The sequence below is a fragment of the Hyla sarda genome, chromosome 13 (assembly GCF_029499605.1).
Source record: "Hyla sarda isolate aHylSar1 chromosome 13, aHylSar1.hap1, whole genome shotgun sequence".
Classification (NCBI taxonomy): domain Eukaryota; kingdom Metazoa; phylum Chordata; class Amphibia; order Anura; family Hylidae; genus Hyla; species Hyla sarda.
The window spans coordinates 4,307,075-4,328,068 of record NC_079201.1 but is presented as its reverse complement, the minus strand read 5'-3'; the positions used below and the strand labels follow the sequence as shown (position 1 = coordinate 4,328,068).

The 20,994-nt window shown below is 42.8% G+C and overlaps 1 protein-coding gene across 3 annotated transcripts in view; it reads right to left on the bottom strand.

Annotated features, from left to right (window-relative positions):
• Positions 1–20,994, bottom strand: part of LOC130297246 (leucine-rich repeat-containing protein 4C-like) — a 142,575-nt gene that overhangs the window by 41,655 nt on the left and 79,926 nt on the right. The window lies entirely within an intron of this gene.

Genomic DNA, 20,994 nt, shown 5'->3' with positions numbered 1-20,994 from the left:
CTGAATAAAGTCACCATAAGTGGATATAGACTGTGGATATTACAGTGAAGGGATGTATCATTAGCTACATAAAGGGTTCCTCTGTATTGACTGAGGTCACTAAAGAAGATTTACCATATGTCCTGTAGGATGGAACAATTCACCATAATTTTGAGGTGGGGACAAATTTATTTTACTGAATCTTTCTAGGTGTGGTAGATATGTTTCTGCTCCTTGAACCCCACCATTGTGGACATCCATATATATATCAATAATTCATTTCTTTTGAACCCCCAACCATCGAGGGAATCAGGATCAGACGGCCACCAGTTATATGGGTGTTCATCTTTCCTTCCATTCTTCCGTTACCTCCATTTCCCTGTCCCAAAACCATAGTTCTCCTGAGGGACAGATATCCCAGAACTGGGACTCATATTAGATATTATAATAATTACATTATTCAAAGTTTTCATCATTCTTCTAACTCTACATATGTATGTGTATGGATGGTGAGAGATGGTCATCAGCTGAACAAGTTTTTGGCTGACAGCTATCTGAAGCACATGGCCAGCTTTAGAAGCTCATTCAGACTTATAATACATGGTCCATCTCCTTCTAGTTATTCCCTATCCCCGCACAAGTATGGTCTCCAAGAGGCAAGACAACCACCCTCTACTCTAAGTGCCTCCTATGTTCGCTTTCTACATCATGAAACAAGATGGCTAAGCTTCCTTCCAAACTACCCAAGAAGAGTCGAGAACTGTAGGAGCACAGAAAAGTTTGTCTTAAAAGTAAATAATGTAATTAAGAATTAATCAAGCGGAGCTAATGGTAGATTTTGGAAAGGATAAATTTTGTGATCTTCTCAAGCAAACCTTAACTACATCTACCATGAAGAGAGGAAAATGGAAAATAATTGGGAAAATAACAAGGAGGACGCCTGCTGAGAAGATGGGCTCAATCATATGAATCTAATTACTGAAAATGTATTCAAAGATGTACCAGGAGCATTGTTCACGAAAAGTTACTTTTACAGAATATTTCAAGGTTGTTTGTAGGACAATTAGACATTAGGAGTGAAAACGCTCCAGGTCAACAGTAAAATAGAAAACCATTAAACCTACCAGGGGTTCCTCAATGAAAAAATACCAAATAGAAATGTTTTCTGCTTATTTAAAGGGAGATCAAACCCTTTAGCCACGATGGTAACCATGAAGCCAATGGAGGATCTGCGGATGCTGAAGTCAATACTTGTTTGCTCTTTTGATAAAACTTGTAACATTTTGACCTTCTGAAGCTCTCAAAGCATGGTGGCGTAAGGCTAGGTCTACTGTATCACAGCTGACGTAAATAGATGAGGTCACATTGGCACCCACATTTGGCCTTGACCTTCCAGTCACAAGATATCTATCCTGCATGGATTGGATCACAGTAATTTGTGGATTGCAAAGTCAATCCATTAACTTACATTGACTGCAATGCAATGTTGTACTGTTATCTGCAGTACAACAACGTGACCTTTGGCCACTTGACCCATGTCATGACCAAAAGTCATAGTGTAGACCTAACCTATATCTTCAATAAAAACCTTAATCAGTCAAAGAAGATAAGATGATGACTTGGATGAATCAATATTTAGCGGGACAACCAGGAACCATGGTCGACATACTACAATCAGACTTTGTATGCAACAACAATTGTAATATACCACTTGACCACCAGGAGAATATATACCAATTACATAGATTACAGGATGGGCATATAGTTGGTTAATTGGAATTGTCTATCTATAGTATACACTGAAAGAGAACTGCTTCGGCACTGACACCACTAGGTACTCAAATACACTGTTACCATGGGTAAATGCTGAGTAAGTCCGCACCTGCTATGTATCGCGGTGGTGCTTTGTCTGTAGAACACATGAAACTTATAGTAGAGAGTATATAGATGATGGCACTCACCATACAGTAGCAAAGACTTTATTATAACAGGACATCCGCAGGCATTGACGGTGAGGACGGGGGTGTGCATGGGACAGATTTTTTCTTGCGACGTGCGTTTCCTCTAGACGGGACACCTGGTGTCCCGGCTAGAGGAAGTGAGTGTGTCGTGTGAAACAGTCTGTCCCGTGTACACCCCGTCCTCATTGTCTCTGCCTGCTGATGTCCTGTATGCACAGACTTTTATAATAAAGTCTTCACTACTGTATGGTGAGTGCCATCATCTATATACTCTCTACTACAAGCTATCTGTAGTATGCCTCAACTGCTGATAGTACCTATACCACCTGAGGCTGGTCATGGTATAACACACTTGTACGTACCACAATTAACCAGGATCTATATACTGATCACCAGTTGGGAATTGAACATTCTATATACAGATTGTACATACCATTGACCATCTTAAAAATGTATGCTGGACAAAAGTTACAAGAAAAGCACAAGTAAATGGTGATTGTAGACGTTCGTGTTACTATTGAGGGTGGATGACCTGTGACAACCAGAAGATTAGTCGTACCCACCTTTCGTAAATACTTCCCTTTATTCCTAGTTTGCTCTTTAGCCACAAACTATACAACCGTCTTGTCTGTACAAGATCAGGATAGAAGGGAGGAACTTGTTTATATTCCATCCATTAAGTATTTCATTTATCACAGGAAATGGGAAAGGGCACAAAAATGACTAATCTAGGAAGCTTGTATTAGAGGAGAACCATAGAAGGCTCCAAGCACATCGGGGAAAGCGTAAGCTTCTTTAGGTTTCGTCTTATCAATTTTCAATTCCTTGTCCTTAGCCTTAACCATTATCCTTTATTACTAACAGGTTTCTTTATGAAAAGTAAAGAGCTTTTGAGAGCTTAAAAGAAATAAGTGAGGCCATCTGTGGATCCATCATGGATTGACCCATCATTGTAACAAGGATGAATCAAAATTAATGTATAGCTAGTTATTTCCTGAAACCCACAGGACATATTGGTCTTTACAACCTATATATTTGTAAAAGCTTTTTTCACAATAATAAAAAATCTATAGAAGATATTAACTAAATGGTTAATTTATTTGAGACGCCCATATAGAGGCACGTTCAACTTTGGAACAGCCCTTTCTACCTTGTCCCAGATATGTCTATGGGATAAAGATCTGGGAACTGTGAAGGTTGGGGGAGTAAGAAAAAGAAGCTGTCATGTCCCTGGAACCAATCTATGACTGGACAACTCCTGTGAATGGTGCACTGTCCTTACAATCTCCTTCTGACATAGGTGAAATAACTGCCATGAATGGTTGAACTTGGTTGTCATAATGATTAGATAAACCCTACTATCCAAACATCAGTCCACAGGTATTAGAGTCCTCAGGGGGCAAGAAAAACATTCTCCATTATTACACCAGGCCATGTTTCTCCACAGAGATCTGGATCCATCTGACCAGGCCATGTTTCTCCACAGAGATCTGGATCCATCTGACCAGGCCATGTTTCTCCACAGAGATCTGGATCCATCTGACCAGGCCATGTTTCTCCACAGAGATCTGGATCCATCTGACCAGGCCATGTTTCTCAAGAGAGATGTGGATCCATCTGACCAGGATATGTTTACCTATAGAATCTGGATCCATCTAACCAGGCCATGTTTCACCACAGAGATCTGGATCCATCTGACCAGGCCATGTTTCTCTAGAGAGATGTGGATCCATCTGACCAGGCCATGTTTTTCCACAGAGATCTGGATCCATCTGACCAGGCCATGTTTCTCCACAGAGATCTGGATCCACCTGACCAGGCCATGTTTCTCCACAGAGTTCTGGATCCACCTGACCAGGCCATGTTTCTCCACAGAGATCTGGATCCATCTGACCAGGCCATATTTCTCTATAGAGATCTGGATCCACCTGACCAGGCCATGTTTATCTATAGAGATCTGGATCCATCTGACCAGGCCATGTTTCTCCCCAGAGATATGTATCCATCTGACCAGGCCATGTTTCTCCACAGAGATCTGGATCCACCTGACCAGGCCATGTTTCTCCACAGAGATCTGGATCCATCTGGCCAGGTCATATTTCTTTTTATAGATCTGAAATACAAATGGATGTCCAGCACAAGTGCCCATGCCAGTCCGTGCTCTGCGGGCTTGGGAGGAGAGCTGGACTCCATTCTACAACAGTTTATATAGATCCGGATCCATTTGACCAGGCCATGTTGCTCCCCAGAGATCTGGATCTATCTGACCTGGACATGTTTCACCACTGAGAGATGGATCCATCTGAAAAGGCCATGCTTCTCTACAGAGATCTTGACCCATCTGACCAGGCCATGTTTCTCCACAGAGATCTGGATCAATCTAACCAGGCTATGTTTCTACACAGAGATCTGGATCCATCTGACCAGGCCATGTTTCTCTATAGAGATCTAGATCCATCTGACCAGGACATGTTTCTCTATAGAGATCTGGATCCATTTGACCAGGCCATGTTTCTCTATAGAGATCTGGATCCATCTGACCAGGCCATGTTACTGTGGTAACCACAAGTGAAACTCGCGACCGCCACTACGCTGGGGTTAGCTACTTGGTTCTTGTGGGGGTTATGAACCCAGGGTCGGATGGTATTAACCCTTAATGTCATGTGACGCCACTGTAGTCTTGGTATCTCCCGGGGTACTACAGGTCCGGGGAACTCTGTCTCCCCACAGGATAGCAAGGAAAGAGTTGACTCCACACTAGGTTGCAGTTTAACGGAGGCTTTACTAACTTGAAGATAGGTGGTACAATCTCCACAGCGCTCAACCAAAGTCTCCCAAAGGTTTAACAGACAGTCTCTAGAGGACCACAAAGCTTGCAATGTCTGGACTTGATATTGCATATATGCTTGGCTCTTACGGCCGGACTAGGAGTTTGAGGTCTGCGCTATATTAGGCTTGAGATTAAAGTCACTTACTGAAGTGTCGGTAGATTTGTGGCTTTTCGCCTGAAGATAATGAACTGTTCTTTAGAAATTCTCTGATCAAGGCTGAAGTAAAGGCTTGCTATTAGTTGGGGTTACTTCATGCTTTTCTTATCTCTCTCTCATCTTTGCTCTCACTCCTCTGCGGATTCTCTCTGCTATTCCAGAGCTTCACCTCCTCTGAACTTGCTCGGACCTCCACTCTGTACTCTGAACTCAACTCCACTCCACACCTCTACTCACAGGAAATGCCACCCCTTATAAGGGAAGGCTAAACTAAAGCCCATTGGCCAGGCAGCTGTGGATCATAGAGTTGTCTGTATCCCCTTTAGGATTTACAATAAAGTTACATACAAGTCATAACATAATATAACACCTTACACAAAAGTTTAGTCTAGCCCTCAGTCCTCCACTCTCACATACCCTGACTAAGCATGAGGTTGCTAGGTAACATACTTAAAGCTATAGACAGCTAATAACGGATTGCTAAGTTAAAACAGTACAAATACACATTAGAAATGGTTGAGTCCCTGCAGGGGAGCCCCCAGGCCACTGGAGGTCTCAATCTGACAGGGCCTACAATACCTTGACACAATGTACCTGTACTGGGACACCACATTACTCTATAGAGATCTGGATCAATCTGACCAGGCCATGTTTCTCCACAGAGATATGGATCCATCTGACCAGGCCATGTTTTCCGTACTGGGAAGATGCAATTGTGAGAAGGCATCAGGTTTTAATACAGGAGACATTCATTATAATACCTGGATTTATCTTCAACCAAGTTGTTAAAAAACGTGCTTGTTATAGTTGATTCTAGAATAGCTTGAGGGATGAACAATATGGCGGCTGTTGCAGATCTGGTTGTCACTCAGGCAGCTAGTAATGTGTCTTAAGAAAGTTGGATGCCTCTCCCTGGGAGTTATAATGGTGGCCATATTGGTCGTCAATCATCTCTACCAAGTAAGACATTCTTTTTACTAAAAAGGAGGACTTTCCTGAAAAAAAAAGTCCTTGTTGTGTACGATCGGTTACTATAGTGATGATAATTTGGGAAGGCTTCCGAAGAAAATTTTGCGATAGATGTTTGGTAATAAGAAAGCTTCCTCGCCTTCTGAAGATTTCCTCTGGTAAAACAGAAGGATTTCCACACTCGCTGGGTCCTTATTTGCTGTGTAAAAACAATTGCGGCCAATTTTGGTCCAGATGGCACTTCCAGTTCTATAAATTGCTTTTCAGTATTTTTGATAGAGAGCCCAGTCGTGTGACGTCATGGCTGACATTGGCAGCTGGTAACTTTTAGATAATAAGTTCGGTTGGCGACACACCTCGTAGTATAGCGATTATGAAAAACATGTTTTAGATCTCTGGAATTCTTCTGTACAGCTCAAAAAGGGGGAAAATAGCCTTAAAGGGAACCTGTCACCTTATACATACGGTCTGATCTACCAGCATCATGTTATACAGCAGGAGGAGCTGAGAAGATGATATATACAATACAGTACAATCTGCAGGAAATATACAATACAGTACAATCTGCAGGTATCATGTTATAGAGCAGGAGGAGCTGAGCAGATGATATATACAATACTGTACAATCCGCAGGTAACATGTTATAGAGCAGGAGGAGCTGAGCAGATGATATATACAATACAGTACAATCTGCAGGTAACATGTTATAGAGCAGGAGGAGCTGAGCAGATGATATATACAATACAGTACAATCTGCAGGTATCATGTTATAGAGCAGGAGGAGCTGAGCAGATTATATATATATATATATATATATATATATATATACAATAGAGTACAATCTGCAGGTATCATATAGAGCAGGAGGAGCTGAGCAGATTATATATACAATACAGTACAATATGCAGGTATCATGTTCTAGAGCAGGAGGAGCTGAGCAGATTATATATATACAATACAGTATAATCTGCAGGTATCATGTTATAGAGCAGGAGGAGCTGAGCAGAGATATATACAATACAGTACATTCTGCAGGTATCATGTTATAGAGCAGGAGGAGCTGAGCAGAGATATATACAATACAGTACAATCTGCAGGTAACATGTTATAGAGGAGATGATATATACAATACAGTACAATCTGCAGGTAACATGTTATAGAGGAGATGATATATACAATACAGTACAATCTGCAGGTATCATGTTATAGAGCAGGAGGAGCTGAGCAGATGATATATACAATATAGTACAATCTGCAGGTAACATGTTATAGAGCAGGAGGAGCTGAGCAGATGATATATACAATACAGTACAATCTGCAGGTATCATGTTATAGAGCAGGAGGAGCTGAGCAGATGATATATATACGATACAGTACAATCTGCAGGTAACATGTTATAGAGCAGATGATATATACAATACAATCTGCAGGTAACATTGTATGAGGAGCTGAGCAGATGATATATACAATACAGTACAATCTGCAGGTATCATGTTATAGAGCAGGAGGAGCTGAGCAGATGATATATACAATACAGTACAATCTGCAGGTAACTTGTTATAGAGCAGGAGGAGCTGAGCAGATGATATATACAATATAGTACAATCTGCAGGTAACATGTTATAGAGCAGGAGGAGCTGAGCAGATAATATATATAATACAGTACAATCTGCAGGTAACATGTTATAGAGCAGGAGGAGCTGAGCAGATGATATATACAATACAGTACAATCTGCAGGTATCATGTTATAGAGCAGAAGGAGATGAGCAGATGATATATACAATACAGTACAATCTGCAGGTAACATGTTATAGAGCAGGAGGAGCTGAGCAGATGATATATACAATACAGTACAATCTGCAGGTAACATGTTATAGAGCAGAAGGAGCTGAGCAGATGATATATATACAATACAGTACAATCTGCAGGTAACATGTTATAGAGCAGGAGGATCTGAGCAGATTATATATACAATACAGTACAATCTGCAGGTATCATGTTATAGAGCAGGAGGAACTGAGCAGATGAGATACAGTGACCCCCCCCCCCCCAACCTACGATGGCCCCGACATATGATAATTTCAACATCCCATGGCCTCTTAGAGTCCATCGCATGTTGAAGGCAGCATCAATATACGATGCTTTTGCATGTCGGGGCCATCGCATAAACGGCTATCCGGCAGCGCTGACTGCTTCAGCTGCCACCGGATAGCCGTTTACGGTGCCCTATGTGGTCCGCTGACGATCACTTACCTGTCCTCGGGGCTCCGGCACGTCCTCTTCGTCATCCCCTGCATCATCGGCGCTCTCCATCGACGTCATCACGTCCTTGTGCATTCTGTCCCGTCATCCAATAAGAGCGGCGTGCGTAGAGACGTGATGGCGGCGGCGGAGAGCGAGGATGCCGGGGAAGCAGAGGCCTTGCCGGAGCGTCGGGGACACCTCGGGGACGCGGCGACAGCGATGGACGGCGACATCCCGGGCAGCGGTGACAGAGCGGCGGGGACAGGTGAGTACAACTTCCTATACCAGTGGTTGTAGACCACTGTCCTATACTTTACATTGCACGGATCCCTCAACATACAATGGTTTCAACAAACGACGGTCCATTTGGAACGGATTACCATCGTATGTTGAGGGACCACTGTATATATACAATACAGTACAATCTGCAGGTAACATGTTATAGAGCAGGAGGAGCTGAGCAGATTATATATATATATATATATATATATATATATATATATACATACACACAATACAGTACAATCTGCAGGTATCACGTTATATAGAAGGAGTAAACAATGATCGATCTTGCCAAGACCCTAGTGATGTCAAGGACAGAGGTCCCCTAGTTTCCCTTGAGACTATGAGGTGATAAAGATTGGTTCATCTGGCGGCAACCTAATTAGATGAACTGGTGCAGTGATGAGACTCCACACTCTCTCTCTCTTTCTCTGCAAAGCCAGAGGATTTATGGGAAATGTAGGCTGCATAAGGAAATCATTTCAGTGATAGTATGGCAATCAGTATGGCTGAAAGCCTCGGCTAAAACAGGTAAGCACAAGGCATACACAAGAACCTCTATATTATTCTCTTAATATAGCCTATGCTAATGCTAAATTCCCGGAGTGCTTCTTTAACTTCACAGACCATATAGTCTTCCTATCTCAGGTGAGCCGGTGTTCTTAGCAAGTCTTTGTTTACTCCCCCCTCCCCCAAAATAATGATCCGCAGAGCAGCTGACAATTCTCAGTTTACGTAAATCCCTCTCCTGACATTGTATATTATTACGGCTGTTATTAAAGTATTAACTCACCGGGTCTCAGGAACCATTATCTCCAAATGGGATAATGCAGGTTGTAAAACACTCCAGTCTCTCGTAGATTATAGATTTGCAATATTAGTGGTGGGGAAAAAAGAAACCAATTTTATCCTTCATTAAGGGCTGTCTGAGCTCGCAGGTCAAGACCTGGGAAGATGTCCCCGGTGGACCCTTCCTCCAGACCGGAATGGCTTCGCCTGGATCGTTACATAATAAAGTTATATTAGGATACAAATAAAAAGGTCTGTTTTGCCCGAATTAAAGGGGTACTTCACCCATAGACATCTTATGGATAAGATGTCTGATCATGGGGGTCCCACCGCTGAGGACCCCCGGCATCTCGGCTGCGGCACCCCAGACATCTGGTGCACGGAGCAAACTTCGCTCCATGCCGAATGACTGGCGATGCGAAGCGGAGGCTCAAGAAGTCACGGTCACGCACCACTCATGACATCACGGCCACACCCCCTCAATGCAAGTCCATGGAAGGAGGTGTGATGTCCGTCACGCCCCCTCCCATAGACTTGCACTGAGGTCGCGAGCAGGGCGTGGCCGTGATGTCACAAGCATCCGGCGCAGCACCCATCGCTCTAAACGAACACCGGGGGCAGTAGGGAGATCACAGGGGTCCCCAGCATCTGGACTCCAGTTCCTGACATGGACAGAGGTGTCAGCAGAGAGCACTGTGGTCAGACAGAAAGGAAATTCAAAACAAAAAGAACTTCCTCTTTAGTATACAGCAGCTGATAAGTACTGGAAGGATTAAGCTTTTTAAATAGAAGCAATTTACAAATCTGTTTAACTTTCTGGCACCAGTTGATTTAACAAATGTTTTCCACCATAGAATCCCTTTAATATCAGTGAGGTCCGGAGCCGCCCTTTAAGCTCTCTCTCCGGAATGTAAATGTCGGCCATTAATGATAATATTTGCGGGAGGCAATCGCTTACGTAAGCAAACAGCGAGAAGAAAGGTCGGGTGGAAACTCAGGTGCGTCTTGAGATGATGGGTTCAGGAACCCCTTCTCCTTAGGCTGCTGGTTTGAAAGCTGAGCCCATGCAGATTGACTCTGCCTAATTAAACCCAATGGATCAGGAGCGGCTCCCCCAGGACCTCCGCCGAAGAAGATTAGAAAAAAGAGCGGCTTTCAGAAGCTTTTATCAGTCAGATGTGCAAATTACAGTGGACTAAATCTGGAAGCCAGGTAATTATATAAACTCCTGTGGCTTGGAGGAGAAAAACACACATGGACCATGGGAGGCTGACAGCGATGAGATGAGAGCTCTGTGCTTGGTCATTCACGTCCCGGCAGCGGCAATGATCTGCAGATTCCATGTGTGCGTGTTTTTAATTAATACATTTCCAAACCCCAGGGCAAGAGCCGGGGGTACAAAACCCCTTTTGAAACAACCCCTAAAAATGTTCCTTTATTGTATCTGGTTATAATGTAGTTATCGACCCCTAACAGTACTTAAAATGGTACAGAATGGATGGTATAGGCTGTATTTGTGTACGGAGTTAACACTCCATATATCCATATATCACAGCCCTGCAGTGCCCTTATGCTTATATCCATTCTGTTATGTTAAAAAACACTCAATTGCCCACCTCTAGGGTCATTTAGGCTAATCGTGTTTTTAATTGGCCCAAATGCATTAAAGTAATAAGGAAGCAGTAACTTGCCTCTCCGATCCCCGGCTGATTCCTGGTCCAGGCTCTGCTCTGCATCCTGGTCTTTTTACAATCCACAGGATCATCATTACCAAAAAATCTACAGGATCATCATTACCAAAATATACAGGATCATCTTCATCAAAATCCACAGGATCGTCATCACCAAAAATCTACAGGATCATCATCACCAAAATCCACAGGATCATCATCACCAAAAATCTACAGGATCATCATCACCAAAATCTACAGGATCATCATCACCAAAATCCACAGGATCATCTTCACAAAAATCCACTGGATCATCATCAACAAAAATCTACAGGATCATCATCACCAAAATCTACAGGATCATCATTACCAAAATATACAGGATCATCATCACCAAAATCCACAGGACCATCATCACCAAAAATCTACAGGATCATCATCACCAAAATCCACTGGATCATCATCAACAAAAATCTACAGGATCATCATCACCAAAATCCACAGGATCATCATCACCAAAATCCACAGGATCATCTTCACAAAAATCCACTGGATCATCATCAACAAAAATCTACAGGATCCTCATCACCAAAATCCACAGGATCATCATCACCAAAATCCACAGGATCATCATCACCAAAAATCTACAGGATCATCATCACCAAAATCCACTGGATCATCATCAACAAAAATCTACGGGATCATCATCACCAAAATCTACAGGATCATCATCACCAAAATCCACAGGATCATCATCACCAAAAATCTACAGGATCATCATCACCAAAATCCACAGGATCATCATCACCAAAAATGTACAGGATTATCATCACCAAAATCTACAGGATCATCATTACCAAAAATCTCCAGGATCATCATCACCAAAATCCACAGGATTATCTTCACAAAAATCCACAGGATCATCATCACCAAAATCTACAGGATCATCATCACCAAAAATCTGCAGGATCATTATCACCAAAATCTACAGAATCATCATCACCAAAAATTTACAGGATCATCATCACCAAAGTCCACAGGATCATCATCACCAAAATCCACAGGATCATCATCACCAAAAATATACAGGATTACCATCACCAAAATCTACAGGATCATCACAAAAATCTACAGGATCATCATCACCAAAAATGTACAGGATCATCATCACCAAAATCCACAGGATCATCATCACCAAAATCCACAGGATCATCATCACCAAAATCCACAGGATCATCATCACCAAAATCCACAGGATCATCATCACCAAAATCTACAGGATCATCATCACCAAAATCCACAGGATCATCATCACCGAAATCTACAGGATCATCATCACCAAAAATCTACGGGATCATCATCACCAAAATCCACAGGATCATCATCACCAAAATCCCCAGCTAGTTCGGATTTGTCTTGCAGATTTGTTGCAGAAAATTCCCCACCAAATCCAGTAAATGTGAACAGCCTCATAAAGAGGATTCAGATCAGAAGATTCTCATAAGCATTGTCGTGGCATACTGGTCATGGCTAAAAAGTGATAGTCAGTGAGCCCGCATTACTAGACATTACTGTCTCTATTAACAGTACCAACTGCATTGCCCCCATTAACTGCCAACCACATGTCCCCATTACCATTACTAACCACATTGCCTCTATTAACAGTACCAACCACATTGCCACCATTAACAGTACCAACCACATTGCCCCATTAACAGTACCAACCACATTGCTCCCATTAAGGGTACAAGCCACATTGCTCCCATTCACAGTACCAACCACATTGCCCCCATTAATTGCCAACCACAGTGCCCCCATTACCATTACTAACCACATTACCTCCATTAACAGTACCAACCACATTGCCCCCATTAACAGTGCCAACCACATTGCTCCCATTAACAGTACCAACCACATTGCTCCCATTAACAGTACCAGCCACATTGCTCCCATTAACAGTACCAACCACATTGCTCCCGTTAACAGTACCAACCACATTGCCTCCATTAACAGTACCAACCCCATTGCCCCCATTAACAGAACCAACCAAATTGCTCCTATCAAGGATGGCTCGAGGAGAGGCTTTCAAATGTGATTGACTGTGCTGTTATACACTGCTAAGTGTCGACACAAGAATTATACACCAAACAGACCTGTTGGTATAAACTCTTTCTCAGCTGCCCCAAAGGAGTTCTGTTTAATCCAGGAAGTACATTTAGTTTTTACATTTGACAAAGAAGGTTGATTGGTTGTTTGATTATTGCGTCCGTATATATTAGCATATCTAGTATCCATTAATTTCTTGGCAAAAGTCCCTCTACAGGGAAATTCCAGAGTCCTCTGTCCGTCAGATATTTTGTCTTTCACTTCTTATCTCGGCCGTGTCGGCATCATGGCAAGGCCTCCATCATAGTCACGAGCAGATTGCAAGCTGGTTTATGGGTAAAGGGGTAGGTAAGAAATATATTTTTCCATTTCAGCAATGGCATATTAGTATTAATATATTGATCAGTCATTAGAAACATAAGGGTCATCTCTATCACTCCCATTAACAGTAATTGCCTCCATTAACAGTACCAACCACATTGCCCCCATTAACAGTACCAACCACACTGCCCCCATTAACAGTACCAACCACATTGCTCCCATTAACAGGACCAGCCACATTGCTCCCATAAAGAGTACCAACCACATTGCTCCCATTAACAGTACCAACCACATTTCCCCCATTAACAGTACCAAACACATTTCCCCCATTACCAGAGCCATTACCATTAACAGTACCAACCACACTGCCCCCATTAACAGTAGTCGTCAGAACGTGTTCCAGGTACTGGTAAGTATGAAGCATTAAATGTTCCAACCTTTTATGGTGCCAGCCACAATGCCCCCTTCTATTAATTCCGGACAGTATGCCCCTATGAACACTTCTGGTGAGTGTTGCCATAATCAGTGCCAAATAAGAGGAGGAAATCCTGGAGAAAACTACAATGAGAACACTCAGAGGTCATGTTTTATTGGACCCCGGCCGATGCTATGGGAGGGTGTTAATCATCTGGCTGTTGTACTTTTGCCCCCACCCCCTAGAAGCCCCTAACTGCTTGTTACTATTCTCATTTCTGCCTTCTATAGTCACCGTATCTCCATATTTTGTATCAGTTCTCTCTCCACCGGCTAAATATCCGGCTGCTGCCAGGAAGATTACGAGATAAAAGCATTATCCATATGTACAAATGAGTCAGTCCATTTATCTTGTCTGTTTATACCGATACAAATGAGAACAGTCATTGAGAAGAGTCAAAGAGACAAATCGATCGCACTGTGAAGAGGTGTTTAATCCAGATAACCCTAAACCGGCTGCACGTTCAATGACGTGGAGGAGATCAATAGCGAGTCCTCTATAGGTAAAAGTATATAACATAGAAGGCTGGGTCAATGAGACCGTCTATGGCTCTCCTCATATTGTTTTATTATGTCTTGTCCATTCACATCCAGAGCTGCATTTATAATTCAGTTGTTTTTTTAGTAACTTTCCGACAAAATGATGACACGACCTCTACAACTGCAAGTTTGAATTTAAAATATTCATCTTCTGCTCTCCACCACCAAGCCAAGTCTGGATAACATGGCCACCAGCACAGTGGGCTGTGCAAGGAGCCCATCGATCACTAGTGAGGTCAACTGCTCACTGGGTTCTATGGGTAACAATAATATGACTTAAACATGTGACTTAAACATAATCATGTGACTACCATTAAAGGTCCTTTACTCTTTATGTGAAAACCCTTTATGGGAAACCTATATACACAGGAGAGCCCCAGGGACAGACAAGGACTCAACCTGATGGGACAGAAGGACCATATCCCCTACTGGGACACCAAATATACGTTTTTCTTTTTTTTTTTTTTTTACATGGGAGTCAATGGGAACCATACAGAACCTTATGTGCGTACAGTTCCATCCGTTTGTCACCATAAGGTTTTTTTCTTTGCACAGTTTTTTTTCTTAGAATTTCAATCAAACAAGTGAAACTTTATTCATAATGGAGTGAAAAGTTAAAAACATATACATTTTTTTTTTCTTAAAAAACGGATGCAACCGGACATCGTTTTTCAAACCATATACAAATTAAAATTTGTACACACGTTTTGATACAGTTTAGTCTGGTTTTGAGGAATCTGTTTTTTATCAAAAACCTGAAACGGGAACTGTATTGCAAAAACGTGGTGTGGACCAAGCCTTACCAAAGTATCTGCAAAGTTTTTCAACCTTCCACTGAAACTATAAAAAAGCTGCAGCTGCTCGTTCCAGTCCATGGACACACTGAGGATTTGCATTTTCGCATACTGATCAAAATCTTTCCAGAATTGTAAGAGAGTTAAATAGGAGACAGACATTGTGACGGTGGCAGACGCTCGTCGGGTTCGCTATCTACAAGGTGCATGCTGGGAACAAAGCAGCTGGATTTTGCATTCTTTGTTCTTCTGCCAAGTCTTGAAAGATGGAACCGTAATTTAAATGCCAAACAATTTAACATGGATTCATAAATTCTTGGAAATTTTAATATTGTAATTGGCAAACTCCGCCAGGTGTTTGACTGTCATAAATATCTTCTTGTGACACGTTTCATAAAATAACACTTTATGCAAGAAAAAAAATAATAACAATGCACAAAGCATAAGAATAGGCTGAGCCGGGAGACGCACGCTCCGAGTAATTAAATTAACTCATTTAGTTGACTTTGCAGGAGGTGCTGATGCTCATCGGGAGACCTGTCAGCTGTCAGATATGAAGAGTGTCAAGTGTTTGATGGACAGCCTGCTGATGTTCCTGCAAACAAACCGAACACCTGGAGAAGAACTGTACTCCGGACTCTAATGCCCACAAATTTAGGAAGTTCCTGACAATGACTCATTTTTGGCCTTCGCAAGGTCATTGGAAAAAATCTTCTTTGGTTGGAGGAATGACCATGCAATATCTCAGCCTATAGTAATCTTCGAGCCCTCAGGTGCAGGAACAAGAATAGTCACGTGCAGGAACATAACGACTCGAGTACAGGAAGAAGAATGGTCAGGTGCAGGAAGAAGAATGGTCAGGTGCAGGAAGAAGAATGGTCAGGTGCTGGTCAGGTGCAGGAACAAGCATAGTCAGGTGCAGGAACAAGCATAGTCAGGTGCAGGAACATAACGACTCGAGTGCAGGAAGAAGAATGGTCAGGTGCAGGAAGAAGAATGGTCAGGTGCTGGTCAGGTGCAGGAACAAGCATAGTCAGGTGCAGGAAAAAGCATAGTCAGGTGCAGGAACATAACGACTCGAGTGCAGGAAGAAGAATGGTTAGGTGCTGGTCAGGTGCAGGAACAAGAATAGTAAGGTGCAGGAACATAACTACTCGAGTGAAGGAAGAAGAATGTTCAGGTGCTGGTCCGTGCAGGAACAAGAATAGTCACTTGCAGGAACATAACTACTCGAGTGCAGGAAGAAGAATGGTCAGGTGCTGGTCAGGTGCAGGAACAAGAATAGTCAGGTGCAGGAACATAACTACTCGAGTGCAGGAAGAAGAATGTTCAGGTGCTGGTCAGGTGCAGGAACAAGAATAGTCAGCTGCAGGAACATAACGACTCGAGTGCAGGAAGAAGAATGGTCAGGTGAAGGAACAAGATTGGTCAAGTGCATAAACTAGGACAGTCAGGTGCAGGAACAAGAACAATGGCAAGGATAAGGAATAAGATGTCTGATCGCTGAGGACCCCCACGATCTCGGCTGCGGCACACCAGACATTCAATGCACGGAGTGAACTTTGCTCTGTGCCAGATGACTGGCGATGCGGGGCGCAGACTTGTGACGTCACGCACGCTCCGAGTAATTAAATTAACTCATTTAGTTGACTTTGCAGGAGGTGCTGATGCTCATCGAGAGACCTGTCAGCCGTCACACCCCCTCCCATAGACTTGCATTGAAGGGGCGTGGCCATGACATCACGAGCCTCCAGCGCTGCACCCGATGCTCTAAACGAACGCCGGGTGCACCAGGGAGATTGCGGGGGTGCCCAGTCTGCAGATAAGATTTCCAGGGGCAGAGTACCCCTTTAAGTGCAGGATCAAGAATGATCAGGTGTAAGAACAAGAACGGTTAGGTGCAGGAAGAAGAACAGTCAGGTTGAGGATTAAGAGCAGTTGATGTGTCCTGGTAAGAAGGCTTAGGGTGATATTGTGTAAGAGATGTAGTCGGCTTTGAGCGTGTTATAAAGGCTAATTTTATTCTAGGTTGTAATAAAGAAATGGGACTCGAATGGTTTCAATTCTTTTTGTTCTTCCCGTGTTCGCTGACTCCAGCACGCTGCAATAACACGAGACTAATCACAGTAAAGGAAATAAGGTCATCCATTGTCACAAGCTGTTCCCTATCAGAAACTCTCCATTCAAATTGTTCAAATTGGGATTAAAATACAGATAGAAGACTTTCCACTTTCCTTCCTGACTCTGCTTCGGCATGTAATGGGTTATCAGGGTCACGTTACTGAGAGTGGAATTTTCCATGGAGATGGTTAAGGCAATGAGAGGATAAAGCAGCAAATAACCTTGAAATATGACCGTCCAATGGGTGTCCCCCTCCTGCTTTGTCATGTGCTTCACTTCTTCACCCTTTTCTAGATCTTTTCTAGCTACTGTCACTTTCCAGTTGTTTTAGCACAGCTTAGAATGTTACAGCTTTTGAGCCAGATGAATGGATATTTGGTCACTGTCCCTTTAAATGTTGCTTTTACAGCAGGTTTACTGAATTAAGGATTCTTTTTCAGTGACAGTGTAATGTTAATGCAGACAGACATTAAAGGGGTACTCCACTGGACAGCGTTCGGAACGTTTAGTTCCGAATGCTTTGTGCGCGCTGTAGGGTCGGGCATGACCCCTTGTGATGTCAGGTCAGGCCACGCCCCCTCTATGCATACCCCCCCCCTTTAAAGTGGTACTCCAGCTACAGTTATTATGCCCAAGCTGCTGTAGTAAAAAAAAAAAAGAACCTTGACTTACCTCCCGCTGCTTCCCTGGTGCCTGTGGTATCTCTGACCTAGCCCTCAGTGTGGTCTTCTTCTTGCTTCTGTGGCCCGACACGTCACACTGTGCTGAGCTAAATGCTGACCACAGAGTGCCAATGTGTATTGGTCCCAGTCACGGTCCTTTTCCTGTTTCTGGGGCCCGACACATCACATTGCAGCTCAATCTATTACTGGTGGGAGATCACTGTGGGTAGCAATTATCTATGCGGTAGTGTGACATGTCGGGATCCAGATGCTGGAAGAAGACTGGAGCCACTGAGGTGGGACATTGCTGTAGTCAGCGATTAGCTCAGCACCTGATGTTTCAGGCCCCAGAAGCAGGAAAAGACCGCACCAAAGAATGGGACAACCATACCCACGGCACCAGGGGAGTGGAGGTAAGTCAATTTTTTTTTTATTGTGGCCGCCCAGGCAAATGACGGGATTAAAAGTCGGAATGTCCCTTTATTGGGCACATATTTTCACAGTCCAATTAACTGATACTACTGCTAAGGATCTTCACAGGTTGGCTTACTGTAGTGCAAAATGTAGACTTTCTTTACTTCGATTTGCAGCACGATACAGATAGGAATGTCACAGTAACAGTCACCTAGCAGTAACTCCAGCCGTAGACCACTTAAGAGTTTAGTGTATTACAGAGGGGCCCTTTGTCAGTCTTTTTTTCTCTTACAAAGACAAATAACTCCATCTTGGTGGTGAAAAACTTGCTGACTTTATTCTTACATGGACAGGAACAGGAAAAGTGAGTTGATTGTTAATAGGATTTCAGCTACAGAAGACACTTGTCTGTATGTGTGTATGTTTGCTTAGCAAAAGCAGGACTAGGAGATGCTGCTCTGGCAAAAGCCAGGCCTCAGACTGGCACTAACTGGAAAGGTTAGGTTTTTGGCTAGGGACATCTCCCACAATCACAGGTTGGGAGATTCACGGGACCAAGGCATCATTCATCTGTCAGACAGTAATTTACAAATGTTAACCCTTGACACTCTGAATACCTTAGTGTATGCAATGAATAAGATCCAATAAACATAAATACAAATCTCCAGTTCCCCGGCAACACACACAGTTGAACCATTGGTACCGGGGCACTACATGTAACTATGTTTAGAAGTGGAGTTCTACTTTAAGTGCAGTCTTTTACATGTGATCATATCCACTTCTCGTTCGTATCGAATCAGATTCCAGCCATTTGCTGTGTACGGAGTTATTCTTCTGCAAATGATTTTTGATGCACTTACTTTTAATGAGCTTACAAAGCGTTCCCCAGCTGAACCTGAACACGCGGACAAAGCGGCGTCTCCTCAATTACCCCAGCTCCGCTAACCTTTAGACTTAATGAGATTTTTCTTTTTTTTTTTATAAATTTTTTTATATTTTGTACTTTTACTGTTTTTTTTTTTCAATGTTTATTTTCCCTAATTTATTTCATATTTAACTAATAAAGTAACATGGCCCAAATGTATCTTCTGATTAATTCCACAATGTATCACTATTGAGGTCAAAGCTGATTTTTTGACACAGACAGGGCTGGCGCAAGGATTTTTGCCACCCTAGGCAAAAGCTAATATTGCCACCCCCTTGACCACGCCCATTAGCCCACCCTTTGAAGCAACCCACCTTACTATTGGGGTGACACACTGTAACAAACCTCCTCCTCATACTGCTGGCTAAGGGAGTGGTTCGGATGCTGGCCATCTAACGTTCTTGTGGCAGGCAGAGCAGCGCCCCCCCATCAAGAGGGCGCTCTAGTCGGCTGCCTATTTTGCCTATAGGCAGAGCTGGCGATGGACACAGAGATGCCATACTGACATACACTTAGATAAAAGCTTCCAGCACCCACCACTAGGGTTTGCTTACAGTAGACCAGTGGTCTCCAAACTGAGGTCCTTCAGATGTTGCAAAACTACAACTCCCACCATGCCCGGACAGCAGTTGGCTGTCCGGGCATGGTGGGAGTTGTAGTTTTGCAACACCTGGAAGTCCACAGTTTGCAGACCACTGCTGGAGACAGTTTATACATTACAGTATGCAGTAAACTCCTGAGCCCCCTCTAGTGGAGGCTGAAGGCAGTCAAGCTCTGATAATCCTGATAAACTGTAAAGATTTAATATGAAATTAATCATCATAGAATATTTAATCTAACACATAAAATAGCTGTTGGCTGAACACTCATTCAGTGTACAGCTATCTCCCCCGAACCCACTATAAACATGCTCGGCTTGGCTGAGCGTGCATGTGTTCTCAATAGTGAGAGCAAAGAATACTCCGCCAGTCTTCTAATCACTTAAAGGGGTACTCCACTGGAAAACATTTTTTTTTAAATCAACTAATGCCAGAAAGTCAAACAGATTTGTAAATTACTTTTATAAAAATAATCTTAATCCTTCCAGTACTTATCAGCTGCTGTATGCTCAACAGGAAGTTATTTTCTTTTTTAATTTCCTTTCTGTCTGACCACAGTGCTCTCTACTGACAGCTCTGTCCATTTTAGGAACTGAGGAAGCAAATCCGCATAGCAAACCTATCTTGCTCTGGACAGTTCCTGACATGGACAGAAGTGTCAGCAGAGAGCTCTGAGGTGAGACAGAAAGGAAATTTAAAAAGAAAAGAACTTCCTGTGGAGCATACAGCAACTGATAAGTACAGGAAGGATTAAGAGTTTTAAATAGAAGTAATTTGCAAATTTAATGCGGTTAAAAACAGCTCAGGCAAGATGGCCATAATAATGACTTAAAGGGGTTATCCAGGAAAAAACTTTTGGCTCCAGAAAGTTAAACAGATTTGTAAATTACTTCTATTAAAAAATCTTAATCCTTTCAGTACTTATGAGCTGATGAAGTTGAGTTGTTCTTTTCTGTCTAAGTGCTCTCTGATGACACGTGTCTCCTGAACCGCCCAGTTTAGAAGCAAATCCCCATAGCAAACCTCTTCTACTCAGCAGTTCCTGAGACAAGCAGAGATGTCAGCAGAGAGCACTGTTGCCAGACAGAAAACAACAACTCAACTTCAGGAGCTGATAATTATTGGAAGGATTAAGATTTTTTAGTAGAAGTAATTT